Source organism: Squalius cephalus, assembly GCF_949319135.1.
Source record: "Squalius cephalus genome assembly, chromosome: 4".
Lineage (NCBI taxonomy): Eukaryota > Metazoa > Chordata > Actinopteri > Cypriniformes > Leuciscidae > Squalius > Squalius cephalus.
Window position 1 is genome coordinate 14,429,791 of NC_137125.1, and position 10,876 is coordinate 14,440,666.

The window sequence follows — 10,876 nt, forward strand, 5'->3', positions numbered from 1 at the left end:
GTAGCTGTTGGGTGAGCTCGGACACCTGCGTCACGAGTGCTTGAACCGCGCGACCTGTGTTGGCGATCTCCTCTCCTTGTTGATCCATTCTTGTGACGCTATGTGTGATGAAGTCATTCAAACTGGTCGCACTTGCTGTATCCATGATTGGTCAGATCGTTCTGTAGTGAAACAGAGACGGATACAATTGCAAGTAAAAGAATGTTTAATGAAGATGGTCAGAGATACACAGGTCGGGGAAACAAACACTCTGATGGCGAGATGACGCAGGGACTTCAGTGGGCAACCCGGTGATGGTGTGCGGTGAAGGCGTGCTCAGGAACCAGGAACAATAAACAATCCAGACAGCGTGAAACACGACGAAGCGGGTCCACGAAGACAGTAATCCACACGAGGAGATGAGAGCAGTACACAGGGAACAGGACACGACACCGGGGAAGCCACAACGATCTGACAACATGAGATGGGAATTACTGCACATATAAAGGGAACGGGGATTGAACACAGCTGGCGACAATAATTAACACAATGAGTAACCACACCCACACAGACACACACACACACATCAGAAATGAGACAGCCGATTCATGAACCGTGACACTGTCTCAGTCATTAAACTCTTTATACAAAGTCACACGAATTGACAGCTCAGACTTTTATACAGCAATCTATTGCAAATTTCAAACACACATTAGTCCTCATTAATAAAGGTTCATATGTTACTGACTCTTCATGATTTTCATCTTAAATCATACGCTGAAGGTTCAGAATTATTGGAATCACATTTTGCAAAGCTCCTGTTCTCTTAAGGGAAACAGTAGGAAACCACTGAAAGTGTTGTAGTTATACTTGTCATCATATATCCTCGCTTTAGGCCAAAGTCTCACATAGACAACATCTCCAACCTCAAGGATCAACACAACTCCATTCGAGGAGTTTAACTCATCATTAGCCTGATGAGCATCTGCCATAACCATACGCTCTCCATTCTTATAAATGGATGCAGTTGCTGGAGTTGGGCCAAAACCATAAACAGAGACTCTGAACATGTACGCTCCTTTCAGTGGGGCTGTGAAAACACCTAAATCAAATAACAAGAGATACAGAATCAGCTGTTTCCTGTATGATTGCTTAATTACCAAACACACTGTGTAATAGTTTTGAAAGATGGCAGATCATTTAATTCTCTTATACACATTACACAACTGCAGAGAGGTCTGAATGGAGCAGAAGGGTTTTCATTACTATAAACTTTTATGACTCCATTTTATTAATTATTACCTGTAACTGGGTTGTAGGCGTTCCCTATGTTTGTGAAGACGTTCTTGTAGGTTAGTGTGATTTCAGTGGTAAAAGGACCAATATCTCCTCTGCCAGATTCCATCAGTGAAGCTGAAAAAGCTATTTCTCTGTCTGTTATTGAAAAACATAAGCAATATTGCGATTACAATTGTGATATTACTGTATTACACTGAGAATGAATACATTGAATTTAACATCATTCAAGCACACTTTCACCTCTATTTTCCTTTCTCAACTCCTCCACTTGACTCAGAGTAAGATTTGAGATTTCTGTGAAGGAATAAAGATTCTGTTAAATGACATTGAAACTGCTTATTGTAATAGATACACAATTTACACAGTATATACTCAATTGTAAACTAACAGTTACACTATGCAATGTATTTCAATGGTGTTTTACTTGGAGGATCATTGATAAAAGAGTGAATGTTTTGGTGAGGTACCATCATTTTTCTTGTTCATCTCGTCCAGGATAAACGTCTGTTGTTCCCTCAGTTGCATCTCTAAAGCTCTGATGTTTGTTTTCTGCTCTGAAACTGTGGCGGTCAGTTCTCTGTTGATGGTTTTCTGCTCTGTAACGGTGGCGGTCAGTTCTCTCAGCGCTGCATGGATGTCAGTGAAGCACAGATGGCAGTTTTGTTGGCTGTCAGTTGAAGTCAAAGTGTCTGTTTGAGGTGGATTCTGTCTTCCGTCCTCAGATCTGAGCTGTTGACTGATCTCATTCTCATTGAGTCCTCCATCTACCTGATGCTGTACGACACACACAAAGGTTTCCAACAGCAGCAGTAAACATACTAAACCCTTCATTCTTCACTGATGTTTGTTTCTAGCTCTTGCTCTGCAATCCTCACAGCCTCTCATGTTCCTTTTATAGTGTCCTGATTTACTGTCTTTTGTACATGAACTACTTTTTTATCTGGAGCAATGTAAATCAAGTTAATTGTTAATCATAATCAAAGGAATGTTCCGGGTTCAGTAGATGTTTATCTCTATTCACAACATTTGTGGCACTGTTGATCTCAACAGAAAATAACTTTGACTTGGTTTAAGCCTTGTGGCTTTACTTTTGAAACAGTGTGTATTTTAATGTTAACTGCTTGGCCCATTTACATCAATTGTAAGTGGCGGACAAATAATTTTTTTTAAATAAAGAGTTGACATTCATTTCTGTGATGACTGACTTTATGTCGCAAATGTTGCTGATGGAGTTTTTCCTTTAAATGTTATCAGGGTTTCGGCAGGTTTCAGTAAGTTAAATTTAAGACCTTTTTAAGACATTTTAAGACCATCAAGATTGAAATTTAAGACCTACACGACGCATTATCCAAGTTAGATAGATATTTACCTCGGGATCATTAGAGTATCTATCTATGTATCTTTCTATCTATCTATCTAGGATTATCTGATGTGTGTGTGTGTGTGTGTGTGTGTGTGTGTGTGTGTGTGTGTGTGTGTGTGTGTGTGTGAGAGAGAGAGGGAGAGGGAGATATTTTTTTAATAGAAAATTGTACTTTTGCATATTATACTGTAAAAACACAATTATTGTTGATTTTAGTTGATCATAGTTGATCTTAACTAGAGAGGAAATGATGAGATGATTAAAGTGACCGAAATTATCACAGAATCCTGTTCAAAAAGTACTAACACTACAGAATGAAGTCAATTCAACAAGTTTTATGTTGAAAAACAGCAAATAACAAACTGATTAGCATCAATATGCACTTTTTGTTTACGTAAACATTAAAATACCATTAAAAATGATGGCCAGATTTTAAAAGAGTGTCTTGCAACATGTTATCTACTAACATGTACAAGTTCAAATAAAGTTTTGACAAAAAAAGGTTTTATACAAAGATAAACCTCATATTTCAGCTTTTAAATCAAAAAAGATAAATTACTGACATTTACACATTAGCTTATATTTATTAGTAGTGTTTGGGTGCACCCCATCCTTCATGTTGACTGAGCTTTCAATGTTGTTATGGAAAGTGGTGATTGGTTGGTTCCTGTCACATGACCTGCGGTGCGTTTGCGGCATTCTGGAAAGTTTAGATTTTTTTCATCTCGTTGCGCCTGGTAAAAAAATTAGCGCGTTGCTTCAATTATGAGCGCGCTTGCCACGCGCCTACATTTGAACAAACTTGAGCGCGCAAAAGACGCGATATGTGAACGGCCTCCGGCGAGCAAGCTCATATCAAGCCACGAGCCACTGGTAGCACGCGAGCGACGTGTTGGAGACCCCTGCTCTAGGGCTCCACTTTGTAGGCTACAACTCGATACTTTTTTGCTACTTTGTAATAACTTTCTGCGGCCAGCGTTTCTGGAAATGAACGAGGGTAAACACTTTTTAAGACCTGACTAAATGTTTTTAAGACTTTTTAAGGCCTTAAATTTAAAGTTCAGAATTTTAGACTTTTTAAGACCCCGCGGAAACCCTGGTTATTTTCCCCCCTCATGCAACAACATCCTGTCACGGTACAGAGCGTGACTTGACTCGTTCAGCAGCCATGGCAACTTGTCAGCTGATGAGGTTAATCTAGCCTGAGCTCACCTGTTGATTTTGTTACCCTATGAATACCTCAGTGTTTGTGTTCATTCCCAGGAGAAGATAGAATGCATTGATACAAAAAAAATTATTTAACATTAAAATTTAACAGGTTAAATTGTTCTCTGATATCTACATAGAAGGTATGTGGCTTAGGTAAGAGCAAAACTTATTTTACATGTTTTACATGTCCATTTACAAGCCTAGGATCTGTCCCTAGAATGAAATGGGGTGTTATTACCTAATTTGGATATATATATATATATATTTGAACAAATCAACTAGATGCATTGTCAAATGACAATCGTTTCTACTTAAGTGGTGGAGAAGGTCACGTAAACTAGAAGGAGCGAGTGAGCTATCTGTAAGTAACCAAACTAACCTAGTTAGCTCCCGAGTTATGTGTTGCTGATGAAAAATTGGTTAAATTATAATACTACCTGACAAAAGGGATTGATATAGATCTACATGTGTATTTTGTAGATTTATATGACAACACAGGCCGGAAATAATATTAAAGGAACACTCCACCGTTTTTTGAAATAGGGCTATAGGGCTGTTACTTACCGCTTGCGGTAGGGGTTGTAATGGAAATATAACATTAGTTGGAATTGCCCCCTTCTTCAGTATCAAATGCTGAGCGTTTGCCTGCTATTGTCCCTGGTTATAAAAACTGTCAGTGGTGAAATGGGCAGAGCAAACTAACAACTTTGAAATAAAATGGTGTGGTATCCTGCTATAGATAAACATCAACCATGCCTGTTGGCAGTTCTGTTCTGTGGGAAAAGAATGAAAATTTCTCAAATCCGCTGCACAGCCTGGAACATAACATTTATATCCATGATCTGCCATTTTCACTATTGTACTTGCTTGCTTCTTCACAATACCTGCAGAACTTCTGATGATTCGGCTGTGCAGATCCACGTTAATATTGTCTGGCCTAGAACATGGGCTGGTATATGCAAATTTTAATGATCCTAACTGTAACGTCACAGCATGGCTGGACTGGCCATTGGGCATACCGGGTGTTTCCATGGCAACTCTGCGCCGCGGCCGCTCCAGTGTTTGAAAGCGACTTGAAAGTTCACAAGCACAACGCGACATCGGCCTCCCGTATAGTGGGCCGACCTAAAGCCGACGTAACGGAGCTGGGAAATAGAGCACTGACTGACAAGAGATTCATTTTGTTTTGTTTTGCTTAAAGCTGCAGTCGGCAAGTCTGGCAGATTGAGTGGACTTAGCCAAAATTTTGAATGTTTACAACTCTCATGCCCCTCCCCCACTACCAACGAGCACCCGCCCATCGTCAGTGCGTGTGTACCTGATTTTCTGTGAACGCGTCCGTCTCTTCAGCATCGATCAACACCATGGACTCGGAGGTAGGTTGCCCTGGCTAATCTATCCATAGATAGCAATAACCGAGGAATTGGAAGCTTGTTAGTAGATTTTATCTCCGCCATCACGCTTCTGACAATATTCAGGCGAACTTCAGGCGTGTCGTGTGCATGTGATATTGTAACGTGTGCGTCTGCACGAGGGAGGGGGGATCTGTGGCGTGTGCACGAACTGTGAATGACAGTCAGATCTCACACCCCCCTGCGCTGATTGGACCCGATGAGACGGGAGCAGTGGATTTTTGCAAAACAAATAACACGCTCCAGGTGGAGTTAGAAGCTCTGGTTTTTTTCTAAAACCACCTTATTTATGTTGTTCTGTCGGATTATACACAGTAAAATCTCCAGTGTTGAAATCCTGGTGTTAAGGACTTTTAGAGTAAAGTGTTAATTTTCTGGTGTTGAATTTCAAGGGATTAACACTGCTAGTGTAAACTGCACCCTCTGGGTGGTGAAAATATGTGGAGTTAAATTAATAACACCGAGAGAGTGTAATTAGTTATATCCGGGACATTTATGCGCTGGGCGCGACCAGACGAGCTGAAACTTTTTTCAAAGACGCCATTTTATTTGACTCGCGATGCAAGGCATACGAGGAGGGAAAACGCATCAATTAAGTGTTTTATCGCATTTATACATGCATTTTATAACATCATATTGTTTTATAACAATATGTATATGCTGTGCATGGCTAAACTGCTCTCAGAGGGGCATTTTCCATCACGCGCGATGCGGAGCAGACCAGGATGGTGTTGCTTTTTAACAGGGAAACGACGAAAGTAAGTGTTTTAACTAATTTACAATATGTATTTTATAACATATTGTTTTATAGCGCTATTTAAATGCTCTGCGCGCTTAAACGAGCCGAAACTTTTTTCAAAGGCGACATCTTCTTTGACTCAATACGGAGCTGACGACGAGGAGATTTGCTTGTAACGTTAACAGGGAAAACACAGAAAGTAAGTGTTTTTACCTAATTTACAACATGTATTTCATGGCATTATATTGTTTTGTAACGATATTTATGTGATGTGCGCGCTTAAACCTTTCTCACAGACTAACGTTAGGCCCTCCATCTTCTTTGACTCGTGACGCAGTGCAGACACGGAGTTTGCCTTTAACAGTGAAAACACGGAGTAGGGGAGAGTGGGGTAAGATGAGCCAGTTTTTACTTATGTGGATCTCCAGGCAAGGGAAATTGAGACAGAAGTACAATGAAGACATCCACTGTTAATTTGGGATGTTGCCTATAAACTGAAAATTTAAGAATGCACCTATGACAAAGAGCCTTGAAAATATGACCTCAGAAAAAAAAGTGTTCATGTGACTCAACTTACCCCAGGCTAGGGGTAAGTTGATCCCAGTCAGTGGGTAAATTGAGCCATCTGGGGGTAAATTGACCATCCTATTTTTCACGTTTTTATGCAAGCATAAAAAAAAAATTGCCTCTTTAAAATTAATAATTTAATAATACACTTACCTTTCCAAACAATGTTAATTAAAAAAACAACATACAAAACAAACAAATTAAATTAAAATTTTCCCTTTAATCTTTTATTTGTGTGTATTGGTGAACAATAGTTTTAAACATTTATGTTAAGTGAAGGACTGCCAGCATACCTTTCAGGAGCAAGACATATGGTTATATGCTGTATTTCTTATGCTGTTAATCAAGTAATGTCCAATCACACACACACATATATAAACGTGTTTGGCAGAAAGAACGTCCCTCCAGTGTGTTGAATTCTAATTTCCAATTGTATTAAACAGTTTCACATTTTTGAACTTGTGAGACAAAAAGAACAGTTTGTGAGAACCGCTTGTGAGACGAAAAGAACAGTTTGCGAGAACCGCTTGTGAAATGAAAAGAACTTCCAGACCTCATTACAATTAAAATGACTATTGGACATTCCATCCATCAAGGTTGCAGGGAAATATAAGTTGTTGCTCTCTCCTTGCAGTTCCTCCAACCTTTTGAGGTTTAGGAAGCTTCTTCAGCACATCACTCAGTGGGACAGATCCTACATCATTTTCTTTGAATGCAAAAGTAGCTTTGTATTTGCCAGTGCTCCCTCTGATTCTTCTGAGGAATCTTGCATTGACTTCATTGCCCTCAAGGCTCTCAACCAAGCCAATATAATGGTAGCTGTTGCATTTGGTCGCAAAATTCACAATTATAAAGTCACCAACTGACAGATCTGAGATGTCTGGTTCACTACTCTCATCCTGGGAGCTCTCACACTCAGAAGTGTCATCAAGTGGGATGGGAACATCACTCTCCTCAGAGCTACTGTACACTGGGGTTTTCTTCTTGGTTTGTTTCTTCTTCGACTTTCCTTGTTCTTTGATGTTGGTTACTTGTCTCCCCTTCAGGTTGTTTTTTCTCTTTTCATGTTCCATTTCTATTGCCTGCTTTTCAGGTGTATCAGTCAGGATCCTTGTCTTCACCCGCTTTCTCTTTGTCTGTGCCCTAGGCTGCTGACTTTTGGGAAAGGGTAGAATTTCAGTGGGAGACACATATCCAGGTGAGGTGAGGAGTGAATCTGCCCCACACATTGAAGAACATACATGTGAAGGCAACTCAGCAGAGGTGGAGGTTGAAGCCATGCGTGGATCTTCTTCAGAAGTAGACAGCACATCAGGGTTTGGCCTGTCTGACACCATGGATGGTTCAAACTCTGCATCAGAGAAAATATCTCTGTTGTAAGGAAAAATCCCTGTGGACCTGAATCCAGAAGAGATATTCCGTGGTGTCATTGCCGACATGAAAGCCTCATTCACACATACAGGGATGTGGTATATGCTGGCTGTTTTGCCTGGGTTAGATCTCATCCAACCATCAAGAGCTCTGTTGTAATAGGTTTTGAATGGACCATAGACACTCTTGTCCAGAGGCTGCAGGCGATGAGATGTGTGGGGTGGAATTGTGAGCATAACAATCCCCTTACTCTTTGCTAAATCCAGTGCCCTCAGTGAAATATGGGCCTCATGGTTATCAAGGAGTAGCAGCATGGGATGGTCAGAGGAGCACTTGGTATGCTGAACCAGATGTTCAAGGAACTCAGCAAAGGTGTCTTCATTGATCCAGCCAGATCTGGTGGAGGAACCAATTGATCCTGGAGAAGCTCCTGTAATGAAATGGTCTTTGTATCTAACCCTTGGGAAGATGAACATGGGAGGCACTGCATTCCCAATAGCATTGACTGCACAAACCACAGTCACAAGCTCTCCTCTTTCGGCAGATGTGATGGCCCCCACTTGTTTATTTCCCTTTTCTGCCACAACTTGCCTTGGTGTCTGCACTGTTGTGACACCCGTTTCATCAACATTATAAATCATGTCTGGAGGGAATTCAAACCTTTAAAAAAATATAAGGGCCATGATGAAAACAACCAGAATCGTTAAACTTTTCAAGCAATGCTAAAATCATACTAAACAGCCCTGAATACATATCCTAGTAACTGTGGCTGATAAGTAAACACATGCCAATTTCTTGTACAGTAAATGTACTTTACTCTTGTATCTGGCTATAGTTGCCATTAAATTGTATTAATATTATGGAATATATCAATTCTGTCACCTGTCCATCACTTTGGTCAGATTGTCAAAGAACTCCCCAACTGTAGATTTGTTGAAGGCTGTAGCTCTTCCCAAAGATGTTGCTTCAGGCATACGACAGGAGAGATGGTTGCGTACCATAAAGTTCTTGAACCAATCTCGACCTAACAAAATAGAATTAATTCTATTTAGATAATGTAGCATGAAACCACAGACCTTTCCTGTCTTAATTAATAGCCTAATGTAATTTCCTGCACACCCAACCCGCTAGACCCTTCTCTTTCCAGTTGTTGGGGACCGGGATATTGTTTTTCTGTGCAAACTGGAATGCCAGTTCACAGCATTTCTTTGGAGTGAGGCCATGGAACTGCTCAGCCAACTTTTTGATGTGATCGGCAAGCTCCTTTTCCCCCTCTTCTGTGAAGACCCTCTTGGCTTCTGCTGTTCCACTGTACCCTACTGTTTTGACTTTCTTTACCTCCTTCTTTTTTATGTACCTCCGCAGTGTTGACCTGTCAATATTTCTGTCCTTCGCCACTGATCTTATGGATTTTCCGCCCTCAACATCAATGGCTGCTCTCTCCATCTCTTCTAAGGGTGTTGAGCCCCAGTTGGTTCTTCTTTTGTAGGTTCTTGGCATGATAGCTTTTATGCAATGTGTAATGTATGGTTAACAGTTGTGTAATACTATATTTAAAACAATGTTATGCTTTAAATTTAACTTAATTTCAGTGCCTTAATTTAGGGGTAAGTTGAACCACTGGTTCAATTTACCCCACATCATCTGGCTCACTTTGCCCCATAGTCACCATTTTGGTAAAAACGGCCTAGCTTAGCAATTCTGGCTAACCTTTAGCTTAACCCCCTGGGGTCGGCTATCGCGCCGGCGCGATAGGCTCGTTTTTTTCCGTATGAGTGCAAAAAAATAAATAAAAAAAAATATTAATTTTTATCTTATATGCTTGTGTTATACATAAATCGATCCCGTTTAGTGTGTATTTTTTTGTGTATGCTCATAATAAAAACAAAGTGTTGTGCTTTTCGCTAAATAAAGAAAAATAAACATGATGCGAGTTCTGCCTACTCTCCGTCAGTGAAGTCAATTCTTTTTTTTTTTTGAACAATATATTTATTACATTTTCAGTTTGCATATCACAACAGATTACATAATGAATAGCAATCATGTAAAACACAGCAAACATTTTATACCCTGTTCTCCCTCCCACCACTCCTCCCTGGAGGAGAAAAATAAATTGAAAAAAAAAATAAAAAAAAATAAGATAAAATTAAAATAAAATAACTAAAAAGGATGTGTGTGTGTGTGTGTGTGTGTGTGTTTTTTTTAAAGATACCTAGATCAGGTAAGAAGAGTTTCACGTTCCTATTTTGAAGATCATAATGCTTCTCATTCCCTCAGGGCTTGATCTTCCTGTAGCAGATTACCAACATTAACATTGTGCCTTAAGAAGTTCTTAAAAGGTCTCCAGACATCTTCAAAAGCATTTTGTTTATTCTTAACAATGTACGTTATCTTTTCCATTGACATATTTGAAGCCATTTCTTTAACCCACATTCCAATTCTTGGCTCATTAATATTTTTCCAATTAAGAGCAATTGTACGTTTAGCTTGTAAAATACACGTCTATTAATCTGACCTCTTTTCTCTGTACAGGGGGGCTGGTAGGATATATACCCAGGATAAAAAGCTTAGGATCCAGTGGTAGTTTCTTAGATAAGATTTGGTCAATCATATCAATAATACCTTGCCAAAAGGGTTTCACTTTTATACATTCCCATATACAGTGGTACAATGTACCTCTTGCCTCATCACACTTTATACAGGTATCAGGAATATTATCGTTAAACTTGTGCAACTTGGCAGGAGTTATGTATGTACGCATCAGCCATTTGTACTGTATGAGTTTCAAGCTAGTGTTGACTGTCTGCATCTGAGCCTTCTTACATGCCTTATTCCAATCTTCTAGGGATATTTCGACATCTATATCTTCTTTCCATAATCTTAATTTTGATTCTGAGGATTCATCAGACCCAGACACAAACAAGTCATACAAAGATG